Below are 15,639 nucleotides of genomic sequence, written 5' to 3'. Positions count from 1 at the left end.
CTTGCTTCGGATTTGACTAATTTAATACTCAATTAATATCGAAATCGTTTTCCGAGGTACTGCATTATACTGCATTTCCTAATTATATAATACCAAAGATGACCTATCTATGTACTTTCCTAATATATTCTATGGGACAATTAGGGAGAGAAAATGAAGTACATTCAGATATCGATGTAATATTGAAAACGCGATTGCGATGTATATAAGTCGGAATTAGGTTATATGGGCACATTAATCCGCGGCATAACCACTAAATACTATACAGGGTGTTTAAAGTTTTTAAGAACGTTTGTATTGTTTGTATCAGTAATTCGCTTAATCCTAATTAATGAATAATTAACATTGTTATAGGATTTTAATAGTTATTTAAATAAGAACTAGAAAACTTTACGACGTTTTGATTCGATTAAATTACTCAAAACAAAATAATTCTACAAGCCGCATGATGATATTCTATATTATTATTATTTCTGGTGTATGATAATTAACCCTAGTATAAAGTACACGAAAGAGAATATCCAAAATTGTATTGCAGATACACGAATTAACTGTAGTATTAAAAAATAACACGAAATACATAAGTTAAATTAACCATTCAAGAAACTTTATTGTAAAAAAGTTTTATTTAGGTAGTTTCACTTTAATCCTAGCTAAGAACACTTTTTATAATGCTACTATTTAAATAATAATAAAAAAATTAAATCAAAGTCGAAACTAAATTAAAAAATAATATTTATTTGTATACACCATGTAGCAGTCGTTCTATCTCTTTCACTCCTTTATTTTGTATACTCGGAATTAGGAACCAAATACATCGGAATAAGGATTTTTACATCGGAATTAGGGTTTTCTGACTTGGTTCATATTTATTTTAAATACACATTTAAATCAATAGTTCACCGTACAATGTTAAGTCTATTTCAAAAGTACAGATAATAAAGCTTCTGATAAAATTATCTAATTCCTTATTAAGCCGTAGTAAATGCTTAATATTTAACGCTCTTTCTAATATTGGTGAAAATACCGCGGAAATAGGTGACTTTATCTTATTCCTTATTGATGATCGAAGCTTCATATACAACTTGTAAAATGCTAAACAATAAAGGAGATGTTTCAAAATGTATGGGCTCCCGGCCACCTTTTGTACACTATACTAAAAACTAAGAAAACATGCAAAGAACAATTCGTAGGCATCCATTTTCTTTAAATCATGTTCGTTTAATTGTTTAAAAACAATAATTTACACTTAAACTTGCAACACAACAGTGGAAAAACATGGCGGTAGTGTAATAATGTCATCTGTCATTCTATTTTAACTTACTATATACATTATATACTTTTTAATATATGTTTTACGCGAATGGGCGTAGATATATAAATATTGTATTGTATGTATTTGAGAAACAATGTAAACAATGTAATTGAGAAACAATGCCAAAGAGAAATGTAAAAAGATTAGGTTCTCTAGTTTAAAATTATTAACGATTATTTCACGATTAATACAACTAACTGATATATATTTTACCTGATGATATTGAATCCTTGTCAACACAATCCACAGCGATCGCACGAAAATCACAAGAGTCCATAAAACATAAGCTGGGTAAATAAGTAAGGTAGAATCAGTCCAAAATCGTAAGCAGCACAGAGCAGAAACATATTCAGGATTGAAATGGAATCTTCTCATCAGTATATATTTATTCAACGTTTACATTGGAGTCCACTATTATATAATATGTATATATCCACTTTTACACATATCAAATTGACAACTTCTTCTTTTTTAATTTGACATGTCACTTACATCTATAAAACCAGATACTATTTAAAAGGTGGTTTTGTTATAATTATTATAAATAAATTATTAAATTCAGAAATAATGGCGGGATACCCAAAACAAAAGCCAGGTTGTAAAGTACTAAGGTAACAATAACTTTACGACAAAAACAGCGAAATACAGAAATACCGACATCCAAAGAGTATAGTAACCTATGTGTGGGTACACATAGGTTCCCTGACCGACATCGACAATTTTGAAAACTTGACATTGACAGTATTCCGCCATATTTAATATTTCAATGAGGAATGCTTATTCTAAATAATTTTAAACAGGAATACTTTAGGTTGTCAATATATATGGGTATTTTTCTTCAATTATACAAAATATTCGCGTTTTTTAGATATAGTGTACATGAGATGGCCGAAAATGAAACATCTACTTTGTATGCTTAAGTACGATCGTAAAACAAATTTCTTGAAAAATACAATGTTTGTCTATTTTGTTTTAGGTATTTGCTATCTCAATGTTGATGACGACATATTTACTCTTTCTTTTCACTTTTACCATTTTTAATTTTGTACATTTATTCCAAAACAATCCTTTAACGCGATTATGAATCTTTTTATCAAAAATAATCTTTAACATATGTTGAAGTATCGTTAGAAACAGGTGTATTGTAATAATTTAACATAAGAATTCATTTCAATTTCAGGAGTGCCATCATTCTGCCCAGCTACTTCAAAACAAGCGTCGTGCACAACTTCAGTGTCGTTTCGCCTATCTGTGTGAAAATTGTTACATTTACAGCATAGGTTTATACAGACTAAGTGCAATTTTAGTATTATTCTTACGAATCTTCGTACAACGCGGATTAGACGTATGTATCACTTGTGCTGAAATATAATATATAATATTTAATGGGAACCATGTGATCCCTATAACGGTTTTGAAGCAAGAATATTGTTACTACTCATGTAATACATTTTAAACTTTATGTAAGTAAGCAGCGAGTATAGCGACTACTAAGTAAATTGCTACTAATAGATAGGCAGCGGAGGTTATCTCCACTAGATAAGATTTACCACTTTATTTTTGAGGTAATAATCCGAAAATTTTATTTTTTATGACGTACTATTTGAAAGATTAGTTTATAAGTATTTATTTCTTTTTTATTGTATTTCATTTTATTAAGTGCCATATATCTTTCCAGTATAGGTAATTCTCATCTCATACCAAAAATATTTAGAATGCGAAAATCGCTTTATTTGTATCTTGTTGTATGAATATCTCCAAATGTTGTTTATAAAATTCTACGAGTATATTTAGTTAGGTTAGATAATATTTGACCTATAAGATAGGTCGGAATTTTAAGAGTGGAAAGAAAAAATGAGTACTCCGCCCCTGGCTAGGTTTGAGCTTAAATTGGACTTTGGTATTATAAGTTTAGAATTTAAAAAGCTTCCTAAAATTGTGTTAGCAAAATCTTTAAGTATTATTGTTACTTTTGAATATGTCTAAGTTAGTAATATAGGTACTTATTTAAAATTCTTTAAGCGTAAACTTATCGGAATTATGTGAAAAATACGAGGAAGCACATTTCAAAAATTATAAACATTTGGACATCCATACAAACATAGAAACAAATATAAAAGCAGATAGAATAAATAAAATTGATGTAATTTATTCTATTTGCTACTTTGCCAATTCATATTCTTTTAAATATTTTCAATGTTAATGTATATAAAATATTCTATAGTATGAGTCAACTCTCAGTAGATTCACCATATTAGATAATAACTGTATGATTAGCCACTCGGCAGATGTAGCAAGTAGTTTTTATAGAAATTATAATAGTCTCGATTATATTCATTTTATAGGTATATAGGTATATGAAGGGAACTGTTTTAGAACAGTTCCATATTTATCGTATGACTGGGAGTGGATAGTGTCAGACTGTTTTTCACAGGAGACTACTATAGGGAACGGGGATCAAAAAGGACAGGTCAATTCCTAGAGAAACATTTCCATGGACTTTAAATAATGAGATTTTCTAGGGTTGATCTGTTTAGTTAAGATTTCGAAGGGTCCCAAAGTAGAATACCCAGTAGCTCCTCGTGATTTGAGGCTTCTGTAGAAGCCCTTTGTGTAGAAGATTCAGTACAATTCTTCTACACAAAGGGCTTCGGTGCTCTGAAGGGTCATGAACAGGGACTCATTCTTGCGATACATACGTAACAGTAATGAATAGTGGCAGGTGTCGATACCTTCTCATAGTCATGGATAGCTTCTGCGATAAGTCAATTTATTCTGAAAAGATCTCTTAGAGCAACCTCTAAAGATCTTGAAATGGAAGACAATAATCATTATGGTAATTATGAGATTTATCATCATTGTGGTAAATATGAGGAAATTTAACTGCATAAAGCTTTTCTTATTTGTTGATCTGAGGAATACTTAACATTTCATGCATCTCTATATTCAATGATAAAAGGTGAAGAATTGGGAATAGTAGGTAGGTCATAAGCGTAAATGGATTTAATACTGTTAAAGGTTGAATAATTTGCAATCAGTAAATCAAGCGGGCCGGAATATAATGTCGTTTCTATGCATATTTGTTAATAAATGGGCAGCTGACGAAACTACAAACACTCTTAATCAATCTTAATTGACGATAATAATATCCAATGTAATCCAAAATGAAATTGAAAGTGCAGGTAATTTTCGAAATTTCAACTCCACATATTTGGATCAAAAATAATTTAATTTTATTGATCTGATAGGAAGTAAAATAAACACTCTCTGTTCGAATGTCAAAGCCGACGAACGACATTACTTTCCGGTCCGATGGGTATAACTTTATGTATCCGTCTTTCACGACATTTGTCAATGGAAATAATACTTAGCTTATAAATAAGAACTTAAAAAATCTACATCGATTTCATAAGTAATGTTCATATTCATTCATTATAATTATGAAAACAAATTATGTAAGTAATTGTGTTTTACCGAGATTTTAAGTTTTGGCTCTAGTCAGCTGCTTGGGTTGCTGGGTAGCTCCAGACTGCTGGCAAAATTGGAAAAAAAATATATCATCATTAATATGTTAAGTCCTTTAGAATTTAGTGATCGTAGTTTGGTTAAATTGGGTCTGATCTAGGATTTTTTAATATTAAAATAAGTGAAATCTTATTCACTTCTTAATTTAGGAGTTAGTAAAGTATCATGTTAAACAGAAAGTGTTTAATTATGTTACTTATTTTAATGGTGGGTTTTAAAATATTATCGTATATTTTTAATATAAGAGTAGTGATGTGCTTTCAGACATAATCATAGAACAGATATTAAGTAGATATGAGGCGCATAGGGTCGACGCACTAGAAGTGTACATGCCGCATAGTTGAAATCTGCGATGCCGCCCTTCGCAGCGATGAAATTTCGCGTTGTGCAACGCGCTGCATAGTCTATCTACGGTTTGCTTGTGAAATTGTCTTGTCACTCTTTGGTACTTCATACCATAGTATGCACCATCGTATGTCGCATACGACAAGCAGCAGGGACGCTCAAGGCTCAGCAGCGAATTACTTTACAAGCACCGTTTATGTATGTCAGTTCCTATATTCAAGTAATTAAAATCGGCTAAGCAGCACAATTTTGTAATGGGACAAAATATTATCTCTTAGGTATTTCTGCCTTATATAAACTGCTTAGTGCTGTAATGTACCGCTTTGAGAAGTGATACATACAAGTAGTTGTTATTACTAGCAGGAAATGAATTACTGTGATGTATTTTGGGAAATTATGTGGTGATATTATGATGAAACCTGGGGATGTGATTTTAACTTAATCGTAAGGAGGTTAAAACGCTACTGTGACATCTTAGAGTGAAATCATTTTAAAGGATATTAACTGAATAGTGCTAACGGTGATATGATGAATTAAAGTGTAAAAAGTGCTTCTATCAGAGAAAATTTAACTGAAGTTATACTTCTGTTAGCGCAAAATTAATTAAGAATTTAGCGTTAATATAAATTTACTTTTGTCCATTGGTCTTTCGGTGACATTATTTTATTAATTATACAATTTTTTTTACGTGCGTACTCATGTACTCGTTTTTTTTGCACGTGATTGATTTGTCATTGTGTTACGGGGTCTACTTACTAACTAGTCTGTATTAACGAGTAAAAATTTTATGACTGAAAAGGGTGCCGAAATGACAGTGTTTTGGTCACATATTTATAATGACGTAATACGGAACGCTTAGGTAGGTAGGATGTTTTTGGAATTTTAAAAACATTATTGTCTCGCTTTCATACTACTGTATCTTTTCAATCTGTTCTGTGTTTATTCTTTTGCTCGTATTTGTCTAGTTTTAGTTATTGGGCAATTAGATTTGATGTTTTACATCTTTTGTAGTTTCATATCTTAATATACTCTAGATTTAAACCGCCTTTGACCAACAATTTGTAAAGGTTCATTGATTTTTACGTCTTTCCAAATTTGACAAAAATGCATTTTAAATAACGTGACAATATTCGTTACTTCTGTTTAAATAAATCTATTTTATCTATGTTTTAAAATAAACTTGATTTTGATATACAAAATTGGCATAGATTCGTTGCTGTAAAATTCATTTAGAAAATCGCCGTACATGTCAATAAATGCTAATTGAGGGTGGTAAAACTTTGCGCTCGTTATTCACATGCAATGTGTGCGTTTTTAGAACGAAAATTAAATATTGAATTTTGCTAGGCAAAACATTGGATACATTAATTTTATTAACCTGGAGATACTTAAAAGTTCGCACGCGATGTATAGACATTACTGTATTCTTACTATTTGTACGGTGATTTTACTAAATGAATTGTATTATCTACTGTCTACCGTATAATTGTTGAACCCTTTTTTATATTCATACGGTATTTTATTACACATTGTAAAATTTAAACAGCGGTTTTAGTAATAAGTACTTGGTGTTTAATATTAAGTGTATGTAAAGACAAAACGTCTTTATTTACAGGTTATAAGAAAAAATCTGATAGAGCGCATATATTACGTTTCATGACCTTGGATTTCTTTTTTTATAGAAAACGATTAGAACAGAATTGCCACTATTTTGGCGTCATCTTAGATTACTAGCTAGTAGTTACGTTAACGCATGGTATTAATGTTTTTGCTAATACACAACCAGACATAATAGAGGGATACAAGAAATCCGGAAAGTTTTCGAGAATATCTGTGAAATTTTTGGTCCAATAGTTAGTAAATCATAGTTAGGAAAAGATTTTGAGAAAAAAAAACAACGGAATAGGACATTAAATTCGCATAAAAATATTATTCTATTCAATTTTCAAAAACACTAAACCTCTCGATATATTCTAGTCAAAAATGCACCAAAGTTTGTTTATTTTTTATATTCTAAATCTACCTAAAAATGTCTTTAAAGTCTTTTATAAAAAATAGTTTATAGTTATAATTATACAATTAACCCATAAGCTATACATTGTATTTTTTTGCATTCCACTGATTGTGATGGTATGTGTAGTAGGAAAAAATATAATTTGAAACTTATGACATTCCAGGAAGTATATCCGTCAGGTTAGAATTATTTCCAAAAAAATCTTCGTCATACCTATTCAAAACGTGTTTGTGGATTTTGCCTTAATAGTGTATAATCGGTTAAAAATATTATTAGAAAACAAATAATAAACTTACAAATTTTAACAGGGAGATCTTATTTCAAAGGAGATCAGGCTTGATTTTGAAATAATAGGGTTTATACATACAATGTTAAAATTTAATCACAAATTTGAGACTAGACAGTTACATAGATAAAATGGAATACAGTAGGAATTGCCTTTGATATTCCGGTACCTCTTATACCGCCAGGCGCAAGTCATTGAAACCGGGGGTGAGAAGTTGGCAGTTAGTCTCGATAAGGCCTTCAATCGCGAAGCTTCTTATAGTCTTAGCTTCTTTAATCTTATAGTCCATCCGAAAGTTTATGCACATCGTGTAGCGTTTGCAAAATTCTCGAAAATATATATTTGTGATTACATATATTGTAATAAGTATATCGTACAAAAAATTCTATATTATAGGTAACTTTGGTTGTATCGTCGCTTGCATTTCGTTATATATTTCTAGTTTGACAATGTAATATAATGCGTTCTATCTGGTTTTTGTTTCATATTTAATCTAAGGGTTTCTATTTCTACTATTTCAATATATTCTGTACTATGAATATAATATTGCATGCTATTGATATTATGGATATTATATGATTAAATCTTTTTTGCTTCAGAAACAATACAAATGAAATTTTAACAATTGTATTGCTTTGGATTTCTGGGAGTTTATACATGACGACTTGTATTTACATTTTACGTGACGCATATTACCAGCGTCTATACCATATTTTTGACGTGCAAAATCGTTGTGTATTTACGCCATTTACTGTGATTATAATATTTGGAAACAAAGTTTCATCAAAAATTGTTATTATATAAATGTTAGTATGAGTCTATGTACTGTAAAATAAAGCTTTGGGTGTAATTATTTGATTTTATCCTATTAGATAGGTTACTTAATAATACTTAATAATTACATCTAAACCCAAACAAGCCAGAGAAGCGCATTGTATGGACGAGTCTGATTTTCTCTACAAATTTTGATAGAACATACTTCACATGTGAAATTATTTAATGAATATTAAATTAATTTCGGTAGTAATTCAATAATGGACGGAAATAAAACCAAACAAAATAAACTTTGGTTTCCTAAAGTATATACAATAAATATAATATTAACATGCTAAAACATTAACATTTCTAGTAGATATGCTGAACGATAGCAAAGCTGTAGTGAACGCGTTTTACGCATGTAGTCAGTTGTAAAATGAACCTACGCAGTATACACCCGTATCGAATGTCTGTGACAATCTGTGAAAATTAGCATTTTATGTTGTATAATGTTCGCAACTAAATGTTCTAATTTATTTAATAGGCACATGCTTTGTTATATGTTTTCGATTCGATATGCCATTCACATAACATTTATGTGAACAATGAAAAGGCATTAGCGTCACTACACACTATTTACGTTAACTATTTAGTACGCTATGCGAATTCATCCTAATATCAAGAAAACAAAAGCTTTATGTCACGTGTTTAAGGATTCTTAGCATAAACTGCTAACTTAACTTATATCCACAAAGCAAAAGTAAATATTTACGTTTTGTACAATGTAGGGTGGGATGGGCAGGTGAAGATCGATGGGACGAGTGTCCCATCCCGGGGAGGCGAAAGCGGGCGCATTTCACGTCCATTCAGTAACGCGGGGGTCAAATTGAGTGTAGTACAAGTTCATTGATAAAGTCAATGATATACATCTTCTTGCCTTACTTTGCGTTATTTTACTTACAGCCTCTAAAAATCGGTGCTGTAATTTAACTTTTTCGAAATTAAATTCAATAAAAAACATTCGGAGGCGATCGTGGTTATGCGAATGACTTGTAGACTTTAATATACTACTCCCCTAAAATTTTAGTTTGAATCTAAGTAACGCCACGTTTATGACTACCCTGATTTTTATATAGTAAATTATTCACAATAATACACTCCTTTGCAAAAAAAACGGGCGGGTTTGATTTTTTAACATTATTGGTAATAATTTAGTTCTTCAGAGGTTTTAATAGCCAAACTATGTTACTGGCACTTAATAAAGAGTCTGGGTATGAAAAAAAGTTCATTCCAAATTCAAAACTTTTGTTTTTTAAATTATTAATCCCTTTTTCATTTTGTGACACTTTTCGCGGGTTTGCGGTTAAAAGGTTATCAAGCAACTAAAAGTAACTTTTCGTTATTTTTAGTACAACAATTTATGTTTATCGCATAATTCTGCCTTATTGTGACTTAAAACAGATATCTTTGTGTCTATCGTAATGGCAGAAAAAGCAATGAGAGCTAGTAAAATTATAGCGCTGCTGGAAGAGGGGTGTAGCCAATGTTACGTCTCACAGCGGTTAAACGTGAGTCGTTCAACCGTACAAAGAACCTGGACTCGATACCAAGAGACAGGTTCCGTTCAGAGAAGGCAAGGTTCTGGGAGAAAACGTTGCACACAGCCGCGAGACGATCGCTTTTTAGTGACTCAGGCGCTGAGGAACCGCAAATGCAGTTACATAGACCTCAAAAGAAACCTTGAAGAGGTACGAGGAGCACAAGTTAGCCTATGGACTGTGAGGAGAAGACTTTTAGCTGCTGATATACGTAGTCGACGACCAGCGCGGGCCCCCAAGTTACTCCGTGAGCACCGGATTGCGCGGTTGAGGTTCGCTAGAAATTGCCTATCTTGGACACCAGGTAACTGGAGTAGCGTACTCTTCTCCGATGAGGCTCGAATTTGTCTGCATGGTGAGGACCGACGTCGGCGAGTGTTACGAAGACCAGGGGAACGCTATGCCGATGTGTGTTTTGAAGAAATCACCCCTTATGGTGGAGGGTCCGTTATGTTTTGGGCGGGCGTAACTTCCAACTATCGTACCGAGATAGTATTCATAGAAAATGGCTCACTAAATGCGCATAGGTACATAACAGAAATCCTTTCTCAAAATGCACAACCCGCACTGACTGTAATTGGTGAAGATGCCATTTACATGGACGATAATGCTCGGGCCCACCGTTCTGGCGACGTAGATGCTTATATGCAAGAGGTCGGTATTCGTCGTTTGGATTGGCCAGCGCGGAGCCCCGACCTTAACCCCATTGAGCATGTTTGGGACCTCCTAAAAAGGCGAGTACGATCTGTCCAACCACCTCCACAAAACATCAGAGAGCTTAAACGTGTAATCTCGACTGAGTGGGAACACATTCCACAGGACACCATCAAAAGCCTGGTGGGAAGCATGCCAAGACGATTACATGCCGTAATCGCTGCAAGAGGAGGTCATACTCGTTATTAATTTTTATTTTTTAATGTCTCTTTTATTAAAATACCATAAAAATACTCGTAGTCTTAATTTCATTATACCCATAAAAATGTCCATTTTAACACGGCTCTCTGTTTACATTGACTAAAACACCGATACCAGGATAAAAGTGTTAAAAAACTAGATTCTCATTGATAATAAGAAATTTCTAGTCATCCAAGCTAATGACATACTAAAAATATAATAATATTTACCCATAGAAAAGCTAAGGTAAAGTGTGTGTGTAAGGTGCCCGTTTTTTTTGCAAAGGAGTTTATAAATAATTTTGTACCTTAACTTTTTACGATGTAAAATTGTGTAAAGGACATGTACCTACAATGTAGATACATGCAAAGTTGTAAACCTTGTATTACAACCATTGTATTGTAACCAGTATTACAACTTGTGTTGATACCTACCACCGTGTTGATACATAGGTAATTATAGTTAACTTAATCGAACAAAAATAATGAATCTCTGAGAATTCGGTATACCTACATATAGTACACAGCAGACAATATAAACGAATATTATCAATTTTTGAAACCAATTAACAGAAAGAATCGTTAAGCATCCTAAACATGTTGGCATAAAACCTACTGACGTACGTATACTACGCTAAATTCAATATAAACAATTGTTGTGAAGACACTAGAATGAATGGAAAAAGGGGGAGGAGGGGGCTGGCCAATTCATCCCCCTACAATTCATCCACGTATCCCTCTCCCCCTACTATTCATTCATGTATTGTGAGGCTAGAGTACGTCAAAGCGACGTCAAACTCTCCATTCATAAATTGAGTTACTGCTCAAGGCCATGAATACTTTGGGAACTATACGATGTTAAAAAAAGCTTAAAAAGTTGACGTGTTATAAAAACACACATTTATAAAGAACACTTCAACACTTATAATATAGCATTAAGAATATTGGTAAGATGGGTCTGACCGTCTGCTTTAAATTCACTAAACCCTCCTGTATTATCAGTAGATAAACATAAACATGGAAATCACTTGTACACTCCTAAATAACTAAATACCCAGTGAACTTGCAGGGTCAATGTGCGAAGTTGTAAATGACAGGGAGAGCTAAAGGGAGGGAGGGGTGAAATGGGTGGAACTCCTCGATATAGTAAAATCTGGTTCTGTTAGAGTTGGCGGGAAGGAAATGATGTTCCTGCTTGTTTTTTATTACTCTCACCACTTTAAGCTTAATATCATTATTGTTAAGTTAAAAGTGGTAAAAGTAAAAAGTTGATCAAAACTAACGCAAGATTTCCATTGGTCCATTACATGGTAAAATGTATCAGCACCATTGAAAACTAATTTAATAGTTGACTGACAGCTGATTTACGATTAGTAATTATCGTTGATATCAAGTTGATGTCGAAAGAGCCACCAAAGGCGTACATAAAATTTGGCCAAACTTATTCCATATCCTATCCTATCCTGTATTCTTTATGGTTAGGGTGAAAATAACAATGTAAAGAAAAGGAACTTAATTCATATCTGGAATTCATTTTAGGACAACCTATTTGCCAGGACGACGTGACAAACGTGCAAGTATGAACTTCTAAGCTCTAGAACTACACGTGTATTACTCGTAGTTACTTAGTCATGCTCTGCTAATCTGAAACATTCGCCACCCTTTTAACTATGTTATAATTTATAAACTATTCAGTTAAGTAAATATTCGCAAGTCACAATAATAGAAACAAAAGTGGATACCATACGACTTGTACTATCAATTGAAGTTCTAACTGTCATTTGTATATGCTTAACTATTTTACTAAAACTTTTTTTGAAGAATTATCTATTCCTGTAATTTGTCTCAGAAAACTGCAAATTATCTAAAAATAACATATAAATAGAATACATTGAGAACAACGTGCTAAACTACGTCAACTATTTATTGGAGATCTTTCTAATCTTGAAGGCAAATACGAAGCGGTCTGGCTACTTCTTAAGGATTATTTAATAAAAGGGTCCATGCTAAAGTAGAACAAATGAACTGCGGCAAACCTATGGTTGGCAAGGGAGGCAACAACACCATAATATTTAATAACGGCAGCCTAACGCAGAGCCGCAGTTTCAACTTATCAACGGGTTGGTGGCCAACGTTAAGTAGGATTCCGATCCATTTTAGTTTGATTCCAGATGTCAATAGGTGATATTGATTACTTACTAATTAGTGGAATTCATGTTCGTTCGTTTTTATAAAAAAAAATAGAACATGATATTATGCATTACAAAACTACTAGCTCTTGCAAGCAACATTCCACGTGCTACTGTTCTCCAGCTGACGCTCCTGCGGCTGCAAGTCTCATCCATCATCAAAGGCTGTTTTCCGTCACGGACCTGGTTACTTCATCCTAGGAATATACATATTTACAATGAACAAAAATAATGTAGATAGCATTTTACATATGCCTTATACATATTTACTATTATTATACGAGTACATATTTTTGGGGATTATACAACACACAGATTTTTGGGGAAGTCACAAAAGATGCTTGAAACCAACCTTAAATATTTTTAGAACCTAGCAATATACTAGATAACAGTAAGATAATGACTACAACAATGACTATCTGTCAGCCTTTCTGACGATATTGAGAGTATACGCCATCTATTGCTGAAGACTGGTTATAACAATGTCATTACAAGAGCTTGAAGTTTTAAATAACAAAAAAAAGTTATTCCCTTTATTTAATAGATGGCTCTTAGTGATGACACTAAGAATGTAAATATAAATTAATTTGATTCCAAAAAATATCAAAATCATGCAATTTTAATATTTTTTTTTAAATAAAAACATTATTAAGATTGTTTAAATATAATTAACTGAGATGGGAAAAACCAGTACTACAAATAAGACATTATATAAAATTAAAATTAAATATGATTGGTCCGCTCTTACATTGCAGTATTTTGCCTAGTTGATAAACTTAAATTTATACTAAAATTGATGTTTAAAAGGTATCACAATAGATGGCAGTTATTGTTAATAACAGGGTACGCACGCGTATTGGCCAATTCAATGCCACAGTGTCATTTGTCGACAAGTGATTGGCTTGAATAAACTACGCATAGGCGGAAAGTGTAGATAAAACAGTTCACATGGTTTTGCAAATAAAACAAACAGAAAATATAAATCGTAAAAAAGCTGCGGAAGTCACCAATAAAATAAAAGCTTTCTACATTCACACAATATAAAAGAGAATTCAAAGATTCAACCAGTCGTCCGATTTATGACAGTCGAAGTGTCGCGAAGTTGCAGAGAGTAGACCTGATATCGATTTTTCGAAAATGTAATTGGACAGTACTACGTCGTCCATCAACCAAATTAGAGCTCTGTTGAATCGTTAAATATTGCTGTGTAAAACTGTATCAGTGCGTTAATTTTAATAATGTTGATGATGATTTATGAAAAGGACTCTTCTTCTTTTCATCAATCATCTTTGTGATAAATAATAAAGTCTAATTTCCAGCAGAATGCTTAAGAAATCATCCTCTATTATGTAGTTACAACTTTTCATATCTAACATTCTATGAAACATGGAAACCAGATGGTACTAAACTAAACTGACTATAAAGGTAATCTTTACAAAAAATAAGAAAAAATCATAAACATTTTGAGTGCGCATGGGCGAGTTCACTTCGGCTCGGGGGCGTGTAAGTATTCGTACAGTTTCGTTCCATGAATTCCTGGTAACAGGGGGACGTTTCGCGGGGATTTAATCAATAAATGCAGCGTTACTGCGCATCAGTCCGGACATAGTGCGTCGCGGTCTAAACTGAACCCGTCTTTGTCTAGTACCCAGGAGCTCAAAGCGTGAACTGTGCTGTTGAAGACATTATTTAAATAAATACTTTTATGCTTTTCCGTGGTAACGATGAATAAACTTTTTAAAAGTTAAGGCCATAAATGTTGTGTACTTCCTTATCCACGCCCCTTTCATCGGCCTGTCGGTTACTAAAGGGCGCTGAGAACTATCGTGTCGTTTAAACTTTGCTGTGGAGGGTAGATAATCGGACCGGTCAGTGTTGTGCTGTGATTGACTTCGTAATAAATGTTTAATAGACAAAGTGATATCATTAAAATAATTATATTGAATGTGTAATTATAAAAAGTGTGTATTTATGCTGGCGAATAAATTCACGCACCTGTTGCTCAGTCACATGAGGGGCGTAAAGACCATCAGTATGAAGTAGGTAATTGCAGTAGAAAGTATAAAAAAAGTTGTGAATTCACACGTCAGTGTATATCTTTAATATAAATTAAAACGACCTTAATTCAATATCAATTGCCAATTTCTTATGAACCAATCAATCTACAAAAATATTAAATTAACTTCAATCAAAATAGGTATATTTTTAGGGTTCCGTATCCAAATTACCCTATTACTGATACTTCGCTGTCTGTCCGTCTGTCACAAGGCTGTATATCCGGAATTGGCGAATTATTCTGTGTCGTGATATTCTGTACGTGCGTGCAATGTGCATCTCTGAGTGTTTACATCCATGTGATGTAGTGTGAGTACATGCAAGTATTATATTTATATGTTTTATGTTTGTGGGTGTGGAACAAATAAGGTGAGGGTGAGGAGGGTGTAGGTTATGCGCACACATTCACGTCGCACGCTCCGTCGAAGCTCCTTCAAGGTTTATTTTCGCCTAGTCATTTAATCAGCTTACAATAAGTAGATATACATGCTGCGGATTCTCGCTTCAGTGGATCTTATAAGTTTTTTTAAATTTAGAATTACGATTGGATAGTTATTCTAGTTTTAAAAATACTTAAATGTACATATTTGATCTTATGAACTTATAAAGAATCTTTATCGTGGAAATATAATACCTATACAATAGTTTATCGCTATTATAAGT

General features: G+C 32.7%; 1 protein-coding gene and 1 long non-coding RNA gene across 4 annotated transcripts in view; one reads left to right on the top strand and one right to left on the bottom strand.

The window, feature by feature from the left end:
* The window catches only part of BmMET2 (juvenile hormone resistence protein II), a 189,986-nt gene extending 181,662 nt beyond the window's left edge, over positions 1–8,324 (top strand). For 2 of the 3 annotated variants that reach the window (XM_073074497.1, XM_073074495.1), the window contains one exon: positions 2,496–8,324. The gene's annotated coding sequence lies outside the window, so the exon portion shown is untranslated. Of the gene's footprint in view, positions 1–2,477 lie in introns of all 3 variants that reach the window. The other variant, XM_073074496.1, reaches the window with a different exon arrangement.
* LOC140743328 (uncharacterized) overlaps positions 1–15,639 on the bottom strand; it is a 231,818-nt gene that overhangs the window by 47,040 nt on the left and 169,139 nt on the right. The window lies entirely within an intron of this gene.

This window comes from Epargyreus clarus, unplaced genomic scaffold, assembly GCF_041222505.1.
Source record: "Epargyreus clarus isolate Ecla_fem2 unplaced genomic scaffold, WU_Ecla_fem_2.2 ptg000007l, whole genome shotgun sequence".
Classification (NCBI taxonomy): Eukaryota; Metazoa; Arthropoda; class Insecta; order Lepidoptera; family Hesperiidae; genus Epargyreus; species Epargyreus clarus.
This window is presented reverse-complemented; position numbering and strand designations above follow the sequence as displayed.